General features: G+C 41.0%; 1 long non-coding RNA gene across 1 annotated transcript; it reads right to left on the bottom strand.

Annotated features, from left to right (window-relative positions):
* Positions 1-2,103: 2,103 nt before the first annotated feature.
* On the bottom strand, positions 2,104-17,165 carry LOC137472412 (uncharacterized). The gene is made up of 2 exons (XR_010998168.1): positions 17,033-17,165; positions 2,104-2,299 (listed from the first exon to the last, which is right to left on the bottom strand). It is a non-coding gene; the product is annotated as an uncharacterized lncRNA (long non-coding RNA).
* Positions 17,166-17,168: the final 3 nt, after the last annotated feature.

The following is a 17,168-nucleotide window of genomic DNA, read 5'->3' as shown; positions in this document are numbered from 1 at the left end:
AAAAAAAACACTTCAAAAAAACCCACTAGCACTATTTTCAAAGAGTAAAGACAGTCAAGCATACAAGTTGACTTATTTTGTACATTCCGTTTCTATAATGCATGTGTTATTTTAAACGTATTTATAAACACGTCACAGATCTCATCTATCAAAACAATGGGTCACTGCTCCATACCTTGTATTTAACTCTCTTGAAGTTTGTCCTTCCTTCACAGTCAACAGAGCAGGAACAAATTAAGTACCTTTTGTCTTTAGGAGTTTCAGTAGAAGAGGGGTAGTTCTAATTTAATTAATCTAGGGTGATATTAAGATAGCAAGAGTGATTTGGCAACTCTTGTTTACAAGAAAACACTTCTTGTTTACTTGCTTTGCTGATGGTAACAAACGCTGTTAAAGAGTTGGGTTCTGCTCTCACTCACCTGGCTACAGGTGGTCAGTGGAAGAAGTTGTGGTATAAATAAACAGGGTTGGGATGGCTTTTCCTGAAAATCCTCTGCTGGGACTTTAACCATTTATTCTATGGGATGGGATCTGTTTCTGCAGCTCAGCAGAGACAAAGCTGCTAGGTCAGAGCAAGGGCCACCATAGTGCAGGAATTCAGTATATGCTCGCTTGAATGGCTCAAGCTAAATTAAGTGACTGCAATTCCTCTAGTACAAGGACTTTGCAGCCCAGTGCAACTGGTCATTTGAACAGGACATCTACCCTTAACCCAGCACTTGCTGAAGGAATTATTGTCCTGTGTGTACTTCCTGAGCCCTAAGGAAATAAATGCCTGAGGAATACGCTATGCACCCGGTATTAGGAGTGGAGTAAGAGAGATATAAGTACAGTGAGAGTGAAGTCCTGTAAATTTAATCTTCCAATATGCATGTCAAATATGTGCAGGGACTTACTGATCTTATTATTTAAGTATTTAATAAGATCTGGGAAAAATGTTTCTTAATGTTATGATTAAAATTAAGAAAACAGTGGAGGAGTACATAAGTTCAAAGCAGGCAACACAGTTTCCTGGCAAGTATAGCACAGTGCTTAAAGGCTTGCTTCTTGCCTTTGAAAGCAGTTAGTCTCCTACCTTTGTTTTCTGCTAACTAAAAGTAGTGAAAACATTCTAAATGCAAGATATTTCCCTATAATTCTGAGTAACAGACAAAGATAAACAGAGCTGGTCATCTACTGACAGTTTAGTCTCCTTTTGCTTTTTATCTGCTTGCATGTCTGCATCAACATGACAAGCAAAGTAAAATCCTGTTTTGGTACCGCTCAAGATCTGTGGGTGCATGAATACATTGTGAATAGAGCCATGAATATTTAAAAAAAAAATTATATTCAGAAATTGCAACTTCTGTGGCCATGTTTATTGCCCTAAATTATTTCTGGAATCTCCAGACAGAGAGCAAACACTTTTGTTTAGACCCCTGCTTTGCCTTCCCTGTCTCTGATTTTAAAAACCCCAGCCCTGTAGGCAGGGGAACACTGCCACTGGCTGTCTCCATAAAGCAGGGCCTTTTCCCCACCTCTTGGGGCAGAAGACAGAGGCTTTGCTGCCTGTGCTTACCGTGAGCCCACTCACATGCCACCAGAGCAGCAGGGAAAACACGGAGGGTTTAGGACATGGCCTGTGTCAGGGCTGTGTGGCCATTGCCCTGAAGCAGGGCTCTGGCCAGGCTGCTCTGCAGAACTGACAGCCTGACGCCCATCAGGAACAGCCAGGGCACTTATTGTGAGGAAAGCGCAATGTTTGTTTTCCCTTGGACTTCAGGCATTTATTCACTGCTGCCCTTTTTTCCAGCATCTCTGCACTCAGTGGAGTCTTGTGGCTGTTATTAGCCGAGGGTGTGCTGCCTCGATTCCCGAGCAGCGACCAGCGGGAGCGGTGGGGAGCCAGCCTGGCGTGGGGAAGGGGATCTCTCACGCTATCAGAACAGGAGGGTGTGCTTGGCATCACACAGCCCTCCCCATTTCAGGGAACTCATTTTGTGTTCTGCTATGCATCCTGTAGTTGACTCCCACAGAGAACTGGAACCATTAAACCAAGACTAGCTCACCCTATACCCTTGGTAGACCATCTCTGAGAGTCAGTGCAAAACTTCGGCACAAGCATTTGCAGAAGATATTTTGCTTTAGTTATTACCACTATTTCTCTTAGATGCCTCTCTTTGAGCAAGACTGTAGTGTACGTCAAACATTTGCCAAGTGAAACTTAAACCCCAGTGTTGTGTTTCCATCATTTCTGATCTGAAATGGCACCTTCAGTCTTGCAATGCCTCCTAGGTGTTTTTTCACTCCAGTCATTTGACTGTGTAAGTGAGAAAAATCAGTGACACTTCCAATTAATATTGCTAACTGAATTCAGCTGATGACTAAGTGCCATTTTTTTTAAAGTTGCTACAATGATAGCTGAACATTTAAGAAAAGATATTTGTGTTGTTCTTAAATCTAGTAATGATCTCATTTGGGAGGGAAATACAAACCTCTGAAATACAAAATATTAGCAATCATTTTGAAATTGAGTGTATTACTCATGGAGGGAATAGAATTAGTCTGCTTCATGACTACTTCTGCCTGAGTGTCGTTCATTCCTCTGGGATCCAAAAAATAAGTTACTCAAAATTTTAGTCTCAGGAGGGGAGGATAATGGTAATTTCATACAAACTCCCCACACAGCATCCAGAAAACTCTTAGTAGTGATAAACACCAGTGTATTTCCCAAAACTATATTTAATTCATTTTTGTTATGTTTATTCTAACGAAACATTTTTATTCTAACTAAACATTTGCATAGATAAATAATGAGACAAAGAGGAAAGCATCTACTTTTGGGGGTTTTCTTTGTACAAAGTAGGCATCATAAGTTGGCATAGGTCAGTGTGGTGGGTTTTGTTTTGTATGTGAATGTATTTTGTAAGTGTACTTAAATTCATAAAATTAGTTCAAAAAAATACTAGCTGTATTCTGCATGGAGAAGCTGTTGCACAATGAAGAACCAGGAAGAGTTTTGTTGAGGGTGCAGAAAGTCTTGCTGGCTGTTGCTTGTTGAACTTGGTGGGTGATTTCATGCTGAGTGAGCTACAGCCCAGGAAAATCTTGTTTCACTTGTTCCAAATCAGCAGTGAAGGTGAGATGGAGCTCTCTTCAGGGGCAGTACAATCCCATTACTCTGTAATAATCCATCACAGTCATTGCTCCACTAAAGCCACTGTTGAGAGGGAGAGTCAACAGCCTGTGTTTGCATAGGAAAGCAAACATCAAGGAAACCCCTGATTTTGTCCTATAGAGTGTAGATCTTCTGGTGCATTTTAAAAGGTGTGTTGTAAAGATCAGAGGTCCTAATAACCGTGCTTCAAAATACATCAGGTTTGTTATCCTGCCCCTCAGGCCATGGGAGAGATGTCATGCTGAGCAGGATGGAGGTTCAGGGACATCCCCATGGTGGCTGGGAAGGGTTGCGTTTTTCACAAAAGAGCCAGGGTGGCAGTGAGAGCGTGGGGCCTGAAAGAACACTTGGGGAACAGTTGGGGTGCCTCCAAAAAAGACACTAGGCTCAGACAGAAGGAAGTGCAGGAGCAGCTAGAAACCTTCTGAAAACCCATCACCCTACTCACTATATCACAGAAAAATAAACTGTTAGAAGGAGCAGAAAACAGTATGTTCAATCTCTCCTCCCTGCTCCATGAATGTAGCCTAGCACTTACTTTTTAAATAGAGGCTTACACAGCAAAATGAAGCTTCAGAAAAAGAAGGCAGCTTTTATGTTTAATTTTTCCTCTGATGCTGCTGGAGAAATGTATGTTTGAAGTGTATGCTTCTTCAAAAACCTGGTTCCTTCACCTATGTTTTTTGACTCTCACAAATGAATTTGTTTCATTTCAGTCATAAAGGAAAGGGTCACACAAAAAGAACTCCAAGGCAAGCAAATGGGAAAGCCTTGGAGGGCACACAGTGTGTCCTTGCCAGTACCTTGCTGTCCACGAAGCTTTCCCTCTGCCTGCACGTAACCTTGGGGATGAAATGCCAATGTTAAGTTATCTGTAAAAGACAGTGCACTTGGAAATGTAAAAATATTTCAATCTATATCATATCCCCACTTAGGTACCCCTACTATGGGTGTCAGGCACACAGTGGTCTGTTGTGCAGAATTGACTCAAAGCCCTCTGGTTCAGCATTGTGATCACTGGTGACAGCCACAGGATGTTAGGAAAGATATAATCAGTTTATCCTCTTAATAACTCTTGCCTTGAAAAAGAAAAAAAAGTCTAAATGCATCACCCAGACAAAAGTGCACTTAGAAACTGAGGCTTACAGACAAAACTGCTAAAGAGACCTCCAGTGTGGTATTTGACAAAACGTCTGAGTCTAGTTTTAAGTACAGTAATTGATTATATTGCACATAGAACTAGTGTTTCTACCAGTGAGGACTTTTGAGGATCACTGTTTGCTTGGCTTCAGCAGATATATGCCTTGTCAATTTCTGCCTGAGGCAGGGGACACTTCAGTCATTGTTGTCCCACTGTGTAATGAATGATGTGAAAAAGAAGTAGGCATTATGGCAAACAGATTTGTTCTGTGTAAAATTAATACAAAAAATAGCTCTGTGTCCTCTTAAAAACCTTCTAATTTTTCCAGTGAAAACTAAAAATGAAAAAGGTTTTGTTCTATAAGTGACATGCATCCACCATATCTGAACTGGATAGAAGTTGTGGGAGGATGGATTGTGAGAGAATAGAGATAGTGCTGAAGGCAATCTTGCCCCTGAGGAGTTGTAGCTGTACTAATTACCAAAGAGTAGGAACCAGCCTGCCCTGAATAGGGCACAGCTGTGTCCAATAAGGATGGTCCAGTAAGGATGGGTGTTATAAAAGGGTGGGTTAGCTGGTCGAGAGGTGAGTTGGAGTCAGTTGGTTGTGCTGCTGCAAGGAGCAAGGGTCAGGTGTTCATGTTAGGGTCAGGTGTTCATGTTAGGGTCAGGTGTTCATGTTAGGGTCAGTAAGGGTTGGTATGTGCTGCTAGGGACAGAAAGGGTCAGGGGTTCATGTTAGGGACAGTAAGGGTTGGTATGTGCTGCTAGGGACAGAAAGGGTCAGGTGTTCATGTTAGGGACAGTAAGGGTTAGTATGTGCTGCTAGGGACAGAAAGGGTCAGGTGTTCATGTTAGTGACAGTAAGGGTTGGTATGTGCTGCTAGGACAGAAAGGGTCAGGGGTTCATGTTAGGGTCAGTAAGGGTAGGTATGTGCTGCTAGGACAGAAAGGGTCAGGTGTTCATGTTAGGGTCAGTAAGGGTCGGTGTGTGCTGCTAGGGACAGAAAGGGTCAGGCAGTAGTGATAGGGACAGGTAGGAGTCAGCCAGCTGTGTGGAAGAATGAGACTTGCCTGTGAGAGCTCACAGAGAGAAGATATGAAAGTCTTACAGTAAGACAATAAACTAACAGTGACAGTCAGTTCCCATCCACTGTCAATTGATGCCAAGCACCAACGCCAGCAATTGGTGGCCCGTATGGGGATGAGTGCCGGCAAGAAGTAAGTTTCAAATGGAAAGTAAGGAATTCCTCCCAGAGTACACATAGCATTTTTAAATTACTCTTTTGATTACATGCAGCATAATCTACTTTTTAAAGGAATTGCATATAATTTCATGAGGCATCTGTGCAGACCTGAAATAAGAACCAGTGTTAATTGAAACGGACTTCCTTCAGGAATAGGGTTGTGTGTCTCTATCCCTTACTGGCCTTGTCATGCATTTTGGCACCAGAGCAAAGCATGAGATGACTTTCTGTTTGTTACAGCTTCTGTAAATTCATTCTGTTTTCATCTGTTGCTAAAGAAGATGAGAATATCTTGCCTGGAACACAAACAGCCCCAAACCTTCTGGACATATACATACATGGTTATACTTTATGAGATGTTTCCCCTCTGGAGTCTGTAAAACTGTGACATGAAAGGCTGCGGCAGCTGTCACTTTGGTTGCCCCTTCTGGCTTCACTGGTTTCTGTCCCCCTGAGCCCCCTTGAAAGAGTTGGCTGAAACTACAAAGCTTTGCCACATCCAAGGCAGATAACAAAAAGGTTATGCTGGAGACAAGAGTGCTGATGGAGGTGGGGAGGAAGAGGGATATGGAAGGATCTTCTCACCATCTGCTCCCTCCTTCCCAGATGAATCCTGGCCCTGACAGCCCTGGGTCTTTTTTTCAGTTAGCTTTGGGAACTCTTCTTGGGCACTTGCACTATGTGATGTACACTGGGCTTTGAGGGGAGCAAAAGAGCAGATTTGAGACTCCTGATGGTATGTTTTTACTTCAGCCATAAGCAAAAGAGTATGAGTAAGAAGAAATTGAGAAGTATAATAAATTAAGGTGCTATTTCACAGTAGTCCGTTATTAACTAAAGATCCTGGCCCTGTTTATGATAACATTTGTTTTTAGGCTTCTGATTTTTGAGGAAATTGCCACAGTAGTTGAACAGATCAATCAATCTTTGTATTGCTGTGGAACTGCAGAACAGTAAACAGAAAGTATTATTGGAATAAATATATGTTGGCAGCTATTAGCCCAGAGAATTATTATGCATGCAAATCTGAAGAGCCCAATGTATTGGCTCCAGAAGCAAAATATCTGTGCATTAGTCCCTCTAAGCAGTAATGACACGATCAAACATTATGGATAGGCTATTAAACAGCCTGACCATAAATTATACTGTGGACGTGCTCAGTATTAGCCACAGCAGTTTGGCAGCAGATAGCATAAATCAGTTGTGTATGTTGTGCTATTCCCACGCTGCTTACAAGCAGGGCATGGGGAACTCCTTGGGTTGCTTGCTACCCCCTCCTTTTAAAAAAAGCCTCAGAGCAAATGTTATTTTTTTTTCTCAGGGTTCCTTTGAAAACAGTGTTACTGGCTGCTCAAACTCTGGGCTTTTAATGAAGTGCAACAGCAGTCACACTTCTGTGGCAGCACCATTTGCACCTTCAGTCCCCAGTGGCAGTGGGAGAAGTCAAACCTTCCTTTGAGGATGTCCCTTTCGATGACATTTCTGCAGAGCACAAGGCTGTGGGCACCTGTAGCAAGCAGCAACCTCCCACGAGCTTTCTGCCCTGGGAAGATCTGTCCTGACAGTCTGCGTTCAGATGTGTTTATTGACTGAATATCTTGCTGACAGTCCTGAGATGATAAGCAGTACTTAGCATTCAGAATCCTATACAGGTTGTGAATTGCTAACAGGCAAGCAAATGGGAACTCAGCCTTTCAAGTACCAAATCTGTTTGTCCCAAAAGTAGTTTCTTTGCTACATTTTCCTATCAAATATGCTACTCCTGGATGTTAGAGTTCCCACAGACGTGAGTCCTGACACCTCTCTTGCCAGAATGGAGCAATTTGCTCACTTTGCTTTTCCAGAACAGCCAAAACAGCAGGGTAGTCGTTAGATTTGTGTATTGATCTTTCCTTATCAGTGGGAAAACCATGAGCTTTTAACTTTAAGGTATATATTTCTACATTTTCCAGTCTGCAAAATGAAAGATAAAGAATGCAAAGGAGTACAGATGGAGTAAAGAGTCAATACAGGATATAGTCAGATTTTGATAAATCTGCTTGTATTACTTTGGGGGCCTTTTCTGGTTTCTACATGGGACAAGGCATGCTTTGACTGTGCAAAACACTTGCCAATACAGAATTTCTGAGCTGTCTGTGGAAGGGTACATGGCTAGATATTCTTAAGGAAAGAGAGTGGCTTTTACAGATTCAAAAGGTTCGGGCATTTCTGATATTAGGGGCTCTTTAGACAAAGTGAATGGGCATGTTAGCTTAGCAGCTAAGCCAGCATCACACTCAGAAATGTTTCTAGTTTCGCCCTACCCCGAATATTGCCATTTCTGAGTGCCGGGGGCTATGCAGGGAGGTGTTGGAGGCGTGTGGCAGTGCAGCGCTGCAGATAGGGCATGCGCGGGGCTGTGTAGCAGGGAGGCAGCAGTCAGGAAGCAGCAGCAGGTCCCTGCATGCACAGCACCCCTGGGAAGGCTTTGAGCAGCTCTGAGCCTTGCAGGTTGTAGCAGACGAGAGAACCGGTGTGAGATGAGGCACAGGGAGGCAGAGGCCAAGTATGGATTTTCACACAGCATATGTGAGACTTGACATACTCACCTTGTCTCTGGGCTCCTGAGCAGTGCTCGTCACAGCCACTGCAGCCCTGCAGCAGGATCAATGAGGCTGCAGATGAGGCACAACTGCTGCTTATCTAACCAGTGCCGCCTGAACCAGTGTGCACACACATCCCACTCTTCTTCAGCAGCCCAGACTAGCACAAAAGGATGCTCCCACAGAGCACAGTGTGAATCTAGCCTCTTTTTTCAAATCCAATTATAAAACCGTATTATAAACCTCTGACAAGCCATGCTATTGTTAGCAAGTGTCTTCAGGTACTTCTAACACCAATTCATTTACCAGCATGCCGCTGCTAAGTGGGCATGCAGTCTGTTGTTTCCCCTTTGGGCCCCAGCAGGAGTATCTGAAATAGGTACCGAGTGGGCAGCAGCACAGTTTGCAGCCCCAGAGCACACAGCCCGACCGGCAGAGGCTCAGCAGGCTCGCACTGCTGCCTGCAGGCACGGCTCTCTGGGGACATCATTACATCACCGTCTGGAGGGAGAGGAGTAACAATCCTACTGTGGCAGCAGAGGTAATAGACGAGAGAAGCCGTCTCCCTCAGCAGGAATAAAAGATAAGAAGAAGTGACAGACAAAAGCAGAAGAAATTCCCTTCTGGGCTAGTTGTTGCATCAATCCAAGGAGGACTCTTGACCACTACTGGCTCTAATCACCCCTGCAAATTTCTTCTTAGAAAGAAACTCTTGCTTAGTTCTTCTTGCCACCAGATTTGCTACAGACTCTCTTTTCCATTTTTAACGTTGCTATCCTAAGAGTCTACTTCTTCAGGGCCCGCCATATATCCCTCCTTTCCCTCTTGGTCCTCCCAAGAATAGTAGCAGCCCATCTACAGTTTCCCTTTGATTTGAATGGCTTGTCTCAGGAATGGAACCATTTCTGAGTCCTTAGCCTACAGCAAAGTTTTAATACTATATATCTAAAATGCTGTCTATATAAGGTCTAGTCTGATTGCGGACAACAGAACTAATGCCCTGCTTCAGATTAATAAAGTGCATTTACATCCCTCTGTGAATGAATTTCTAGAGAGAGAACAAAAGTTTCTACAAACTTTTTTTCACTTGTCATCTCCATTCCATAATTACTGATTTCCGTTGCAGTCTGAGATACTTCCTTAGCATTGCAGTAGACATTTTATTTTTTCTGCCCGTGAAGCAGCATCCTGGGAATTTCTTACGTGTTTTCTCTGTGTGTGTCTGTGTCACCTCACTCACCGTGTAACCAGGAGACACTTTTTTTCTTTTTTTTAAGCCAATGTTGCCCTCCAGCGGACAAAGAAATACATACAAGCACCTCCACTTTTTGGGAAAGAGAGGGTCTGCAAGAGTTTTCAGCCTCTATTTTCATTGAGTGGAGCTATGGCAGTGCAGTCCATGGGGGGCAGTTCAGCTGAAGACGGGGACTATGTGAAGGCCCTAAGTTTTACAAAGACAAAAGTATAAAGGCAAGGTTTAAAAGGCCGTCCTTATCAGGGCAGCCTGGACACGTGGGTTACTCCAGCTGCATGGCTGGAATTGCCTCCAGGTAGGAGAGAAGTGGAGTCCTCCAGTATAACCTGGTCTCTTTTGTGTGTGTCTATCCATGCCAGGCCGCCAGGTGTGAGAGAGCTGTTCATTCCCTTAGGCACTGCCTCCAGCTGGTGTTGGGCCACATTTGCCCTTCTAGTCATAAGGTGCTAAGAATGATTTTCTCACAGGAAGCTTCAGCGGGGCATGTGGTTTGTGAAAGCAGGTTTGTGAAAGGTTTGCTGTCCTGGGTAAAAGGAGTCCTTCTTGCAACCTATTTCCTTTCAAACCACTGGGAAGTCACTGTTTATGAGGAATTTCTGCTCACAAATTATCAGTACAAAGTCAGTGCAAACCCCCTTGTTCCTGCTTGGCAAAATGAGTGAGCCTTAAACTGGTGGGCCATAGTTTTCACTCACATACAGGACTCCAGTGGGACTGGAAGCACGGCCACATCCTGATATTTGTGGAAAGGGTGGGCAGTTCAATTCATATTTAAAAATCCACCTGAGAACAAGAAAACACAGGACACTAGTGCTGCCATGCTATTTCAGGCAGCTGTGAACTTAGACTGGGATGTTACAACTCAGTGCAGAGCTCTTTCTATAAATATTGAATGCTGGAAGATGAAGACAAAGTAGAAAATCCAAGGCCAGTAGGAAGGAAGCAATAAACCCCATAATTGTCTATATACACATGCAGAGTGTATAGGAAATGAGCTTGAAGTGACATTACAGGAAGGAAATTATGGCTTAGCTGGTAATGTAAAACTGTAATGAGATAAATCAGAGACCTGAAATGTTAATATTGATGGATGCAATCTGTGCAGAAAGGACAAAGAGAAAAAAGTGAGAAAAGGTTGCACTGTACATCAAAATCTTGTGTGCAAGCTGCACAGCATAGGTGGATAATGAAAGAAATGGTAATGGTGATTTTTATGAGTCATGATGAGAAAGAAACAATATAAAAAGAAACATTCAGATGGCTCCAGATATAGATCACTGGCTTGGAATAAAGAGGCTGATAAACTGTGTCGGAAAAAAGGTATCAGAGCTGATGGTGTTGCAGAAAAATAAGTATAATGGAATCATTGTCCCTATAATGGCATCTGTTATCCATACAAAGAAGAATGTTTATCAGTGCACTTTGGAAAAGATTCCTATTTTCAAAAAGTCACCAAGAAATAAATTTTTACTGAATCCAACCTTGACCACTAAGGAAAACATCCTTGAAGTAATAATTCAGGAACCACTAATGTTCATTATACTGGTCCCAAGATAAGGACACCAGTAATCTTCATGATCTGTGAAGGTAATTCCTTCTTGATATTCCTATACCCACAGAATAGTCTAGAGCTAGGTGCCTTTCTTCTTTAACTTGGTGGTTCTTTAAAACGAAGTACCACTGAAAATTAGGATAATTAAGGCTAGATTCACTAGATGTATACAGAATCCTATGGTTTGCACAAGGAATACTTCTCCTATAAGATCGTGTGTTTTTCCAGATTTAGAAAAGAACCATTTTTAACATGCCTTTTGAAGGTATTCCACCTCTTATGGGCTGAGTATAACTGTAGAATAAGAGTATATCATAATATAATGAAAGGTTTGGGTGCTTGGCTGAAGAGGGAAGTTTTCCTTGCTCTGCTGAGAATTTAATATAAAAAATACACAGTGGAGCAGAGCTAGGAGCTCACATTGCTGTCTCTCAGTTATGTATTCAATCCATTAGGCTTTTACTATCATCAGTGTTTCTGTATAATTATTCTGAAGTCTGAGAGCCTTTTGAAGAAGATCATCCCTTCTCTTTTATCCCAACATGCTTTGCACACCAGTATTCTTACATAGTCCTTGCGGTGCTTGAGATCCCCTGAAGAGCACTGCATGGAGGTATCCCAGGTGTTGGTTAAATGCTCTGTGGGCTGGGATTGAAGGCATCACCGAGGTGGCATCAACTGCTGGTGGTGGCATCTCCACCAGAAGTGCACTGCCTGGCCTCCAGTGGGACTTTGAGAGTGCCTCGTGGCTTGAGTGCCCACAGAATGCACACACAGACACTCACCCCAGCAGGTTCTCACTGACCAAAATCTGAGACCAAGTTCAGGCACTTCCAAGATTTTGTATCAGCTCTTTGGGCTCTGAAGATCTGGATTTAGCTAGCACTGGCTTTTAAATAGGAAGCAAAGATTTCTGCCATAAGTATTTTTATACTGCAGACAGTAAGAAATTAGTTGTTAATTTGGCAAATAGAGAATCTGTATTGACTTACTGGGATTATGATTATTGGGATAGTTTTTGCTTCTACATTAGTGGTTTTAAAGAGTAAGAAGATTTTTGTGAAAGAAGGTAAGAAAATAATTTGTAGAATATGACAAGAGAACCTTACAGAAAAGAATACAGTAGTTATTGGGATGTTTGAGTAATGAAGAGAAATATTAATTGAATACATTATTGATTAACTGTAGAAATTATTTCAAACTCATGAATACTCTTTAATCACTTGGCTGCATTTTATGGAAGAATAAGGGAATCTTCTCAAGAAAAACAAGAATACAATAGAAAAAAGAATAAATAAATAAAGAATACTAAAAAAGATGGGAAACAAGAAAAGAAGCATAGAGGCCAAGTTCTCATTATCATAAATCAGGCTTAACTGATTAAGATGGCTTTGTTGATGCTTTGCATCAGCAGAATAGCACAAAGTAGCTAAAAGCACAAGTAGATCTAGCCCTCCTTCTGGAAAACAATGATGTCTTAACACCAGAGATTAATGGTAAAATTTATAAATGCACAAATTGATGTTATGAGGGAAATTGCAAGAATACCAAAACAAAAATATACTGAGATAATCAAAGGAAAAATTAAAACAAACAAAGAGAAGGAAGAAAACATCAGTAAAGCACAGGAGGACACAAGTAACTCTACTTGTTTGTCAATGGAACAAGTTCTTCAGCTAAGATATTGTGAAATTGTGAAATCTAGAGGTATCAAAACAATGAAGAATGCTTTCATTTGAATAGTTACAGTCCCAAGTCAATCACCTTCAGCTACATTTCTGCCTCATTTTTGTATGTGATCAAAACTATTTGCTACATGAAACTACTTTTGGAAAAGAAATACAAAAGCAATTCTTCAATAGCAGCTTGAGGTATTTCAGGGCACCAGATTTTGTCTGTGAAGGACAGCATGCTGACACCAGAGGGGCTGGTGGGCTTGCTGGAGAAAATAACTGAGGTGGTATCAGGAATCCTGTCTGATCTCTTGCAGCCAAACCAAATTATTTGGGCTTATTTTTCATTTGGGCTAATTTCTCATTAACCCATAGATGAACAACAGGCGTGAACCTAAGTAACATATTTCAGCAGCTAGAGAAAAGCACAAATAGACTTATGGATATTCTGAGCTATGATAAATTGGCTTCATTCACTTCATGAATAATTTCTGTCTAATTCCTCCATTAGAACCACCTAGGTTAATAAAGAAAACTTTGTTCTATTTCAGATTTGTATCACCAATTCAGGTATGAGTTTCCTTCCTTTATTTTTCTGACATCGTCATGTTGTTCCTTTTGTCCAGTTAAAGAGGAGGCTCTTTTATTTTTGTGGTAGAACAGATCTAAAAACGCCTGATCTACTCCACAGAGCTCCACTGCACTAAGTGCCTTAAAAACGCCCAAGAAAGAATAATGCCAGTCACAAGAATTTTACAGTTTACATAGTGAAGACAGACAACAAGTGAAAAATGGCATTACCAAGAGCTGAGATGAAGAGGCCTGAACTATCAAGCAAGATACATAGCTAAGAATGAAACACAAGCTTCCTGATTCCTAAGCCAGTGTCTCTCCCCTAGATCATACCACTAGTTTCATGAGATTACTCTGGAGCTTTGCACTGAATCCTAATGATCCCAAGTACAAAGCCTTTTTATTTAATGTTTCCTCAGCTTAAAACAAGATCTATATGTTCCCCATCAAGAACAGAATGGATGCTCTAGGAAACAGTAAGATTCTGTTACTGCATCTTTTAGTGATTTTTATAACTTGTAAATAGTATTTTCTTATCATGCCAATAAATAAAAAATAGCCTGCCTCAGGAAGGTTCCGTTCCAATCACTCCAGCATAATAATACTATAAACTTTTATTCCAAGAAAACATGATGGATCTTCTGTCTCCCTTGTGCAGAGCACTTCCAAAAACAAGACAAAAAAAAGTAATGATCATTATAACCATCTTTTTATGTGGATGTGCAAGAACATAGTGAAATGCCAGGGTGAATTTATGGTGGAGTAACAGATAAAACATTAGCTGTGCATCAACTCCATCACAAGTTGTGCCTCAGAGGCAGCTGTTTGCTTTCAGTGTTTCTGATTTTAAGCCTAAATTACTGATGCAGAGACCATAGTTATATGAAAATTACATTCACTTGCACTGTGGATTAATGGATTTCAGAATGTTAAAATTAAGTCAGGTACTCCTTGAGCTTCAGATATAAAAGATCATGAGGCTTGGAGGATGTGCTTGCTCTCTTTGGGGTTGTACAAGAAGTGATTGATAATAATTTCAGATAATAAATAATGATTAGGTACAAAAGGAAAATAAAACATCTGCAGCATTGTGTTGGGCAAAATGTAGGCCAGGTCATTACAGCACAGCTGGCATACTTGCAAGACTGTGAATGAACCCAAGACCAATAAATCACAGGCTCAGGTCTTTTTCTAGCTTAGATTTGGTTCATATTTTGGTTTGGTTTGTTTTGGTTTTGTGTTTTGTTTTTTTTTTTTTTTTTAGTTGGTTGGGTGGGGGTTTTTTGTTTGGTTTTTTTTTTTTTTTGTGGTTGTTTTTTAAAAATTGTTTGCTTTCTTGTTTGACAGTGGAATTACGGAAAGATCAAACAAAATATATTGAGGGAGTGTCTCACTCTACAAGATGCTAGAAGTCTTTTTTTAATGTAGAGACTATGAAAACACTGGATCCTTGGGCAAGACATGCCTAGGAAGAGATTAAACCATGCAGTGGCTTATTACTGGGAGATGGAGTAGAGGGCAAAATGTGTCTGTTTCTGCCAATGCACTGCATTTCAAACCTAGATACAATATGCTTAGTACTGAAGTAGAGCTTAAACTCAAACAGAAAAACAATGTTTTCTCTGATTCCCACCCTGCAAGTCACATTTGTAAGGAGGTTTTAATGTAGGTTCATAGAAAAATCCAATAATTGGTTCTTTGTGTAATCACAAAGACCTAATCCTATGCTCATTAAAGTAATTGATAAAACTCTCCCTGACGTCAATGGTGTGGGATTGAGCCCTAATACAGCATATTGGCTTTTAGACATACGTGTCACATGTGAGAGTTAATAAATGAAAGGCACAGAGACACAGACAGAAGCTACTTGGAAGAACATCTTTTCAAAGGCTGAATACTGTGTCCTTATCTCACAGACACACACAGGCAGCAAAATGGCTGATCCAACCCAATATTCTTCCTGCTCCAGGATAATGGCAGTGTTTTTAGTCAGTGATGGGAGATGCAGTGAGGGAAAGGAATGCTTCTAGATGTGCTTTATCCCATCAAGGAGAAAATGCAGATTTCCGAAATTGTGAGAAAGAGAAAGAGAATGCACAATAATTTTACCCACCACACAACAGAGATGTTCTTGCAGAATCACACGAATTAATTACAGTATCGACAAAGCGATCTCCAACTTCACTTCTTGAAAAAGCAATTCTACATGCACAAAGGAAAAGCTGAATAAGGGTTTAGTAATTTAGGACCAGCTGACATGCTGAGCATAGTAGCTGCATCTTGCACAAGGTAATACTTTTGTGCCCAGAATATTCCTCCTAGGTCAGCAGACCAGATGCTTTCTCCAGTGTAAACTAATTAAAGAAACTGGACTCTTTATCTTCTCCAGCTGAATTAAATGCACCATTCCATAGTAGCCCAAATTCTGGATTTGGGTAAAGTAACAGAATTGAAATTAATTTATGTTAATATTTTGTTTAGATTTGAACGGTGAGAACTAAAGCGGTTAACCCTCAAAACTCTGACTTCTGATTTCAATATTAATCATATGACTGAAACTAACCAAAAGTTAAGTTCCATTGTGCTGACTTTACAGAAACCTTATTCCACTTTTACTCCCGTGTCTTGTATTCCCAACAAATTATAAGAACTAGTGTAGTAATTGTCTTTTATTTCCTCATATCTTTGAATATTAAACTAGTCTCATCACCAGTCATGAAATGTCTCTTTTTTTCTCTCACTTTCATTCATAAACCCCACAAAATCCCACAATCAAATGCTCCTGCAGGATTACACCCACACAAAACCAGATGAGGAATTTAGACTCCTACTGACCCAGAATTAAACATGCAAGCGGGTTCACATCTGGGGATTTAAATCCAAACTCCTTTCCATAGAAATTCAAAGAGGATCAGATCTGAGGTTCTGGTTTTGCACTATTTCTAATCCTAATAATTTTAGCTTAATCCAAACCTCAGCTACAGAACTGTACAATTTTAACAAGGACACTACTGACACATTTGAAAGTGAAAATAGGAAGCTAAGAGTGACATTTGCCAGCTACTGCCACCCATTAGTAACACTCAAGTAGACATTTAAAGAACCTCATTTTTTCCTCAGTTTGCTTCTGCACTATTGTGACTACTAATTTTAGTGGAGTTATCCCTAACTCACCCCCATGTAAGTGGAAAAAGGTTTCATCTTCAAAAGGGGAGCCAACATGGCCTTACGTAGGCAGCATTAATTTTCATTTGCTGTCTGTTCTTTGGAAGAAAGGTACTTTTTATTTCTTCCCAAGCTTTATCCTAAAATAATCCAAATCATCCTCAATGAGGACTGGGTTTTTGGTTACTGAGTACATTTTCTGGTTTATATTTACCATCATAAGGCATCCTGGTTTTGTAGAACATTTTTTACTAGGAAATGAAATGGGATTGCCATCAGAACTTTTAGACATTGGCGTGATTCAGTTTGAAATTGAACACATTTTTAAGTTCACTAAATAAAGCTTTTTTCATCCACAAACAGGTCCAATGTGACTCTGCAGCCAGCCACAGCACTCGGGCAATTAGAAGTGCTACATCAGTTCTCATCTGACTCAGGTAGGTGGATTTACAGCTGGGGTGCCTGGGTTGGTCTGCTGTGAGGGCAGGCTACAAACACACACAGCTTATGGACAGAAAGATAGAAAGGTAGAAAAGGTCAAGATGTTTGCCATATCAATATCAGCACATACATTTAAAAACCATATTGCATCACATCAACAAAAGCATTTCGAAACAGTAATTTACACTCAGGCACAAACCAGTAACTTCTCAGTTCAACATGGGTTTACAGTTTAGTTCTACTATACCTGGGAAGAAAGCAGTTCTCTGTGCCTAGATAAAACCTCCAGGCTTGCCTGACAGCAGCATAATTGGGAACTTTGCCCATTCCTAGCAGAAAACTTGCATTTTGTTTTGCTGGGATGCAAACTGATTTCTTTGACA

The sequence above is a fragment of the Anomalospiza imberbis genome, chromosome 4 (assembly GCF_031753505.1).
Source record: "Anomalospiza imberbis isolate Cuckoo-Finch-1a 21T00152 chromosome 4, ASM3175350v1, whole genome shotgun sequence".
Lineage (NCBI taxonomy): Eukaryota > Metazoa > Chordata > Aves > Passeriformes > Viduidae > Anomalospiza > Anomalospiza imberbis.
The sequence above is the reverse complement of the archived record's forward strand: the minus strand, read 5'-3'. Positions and strand labels throughout refer to the sequence as shown.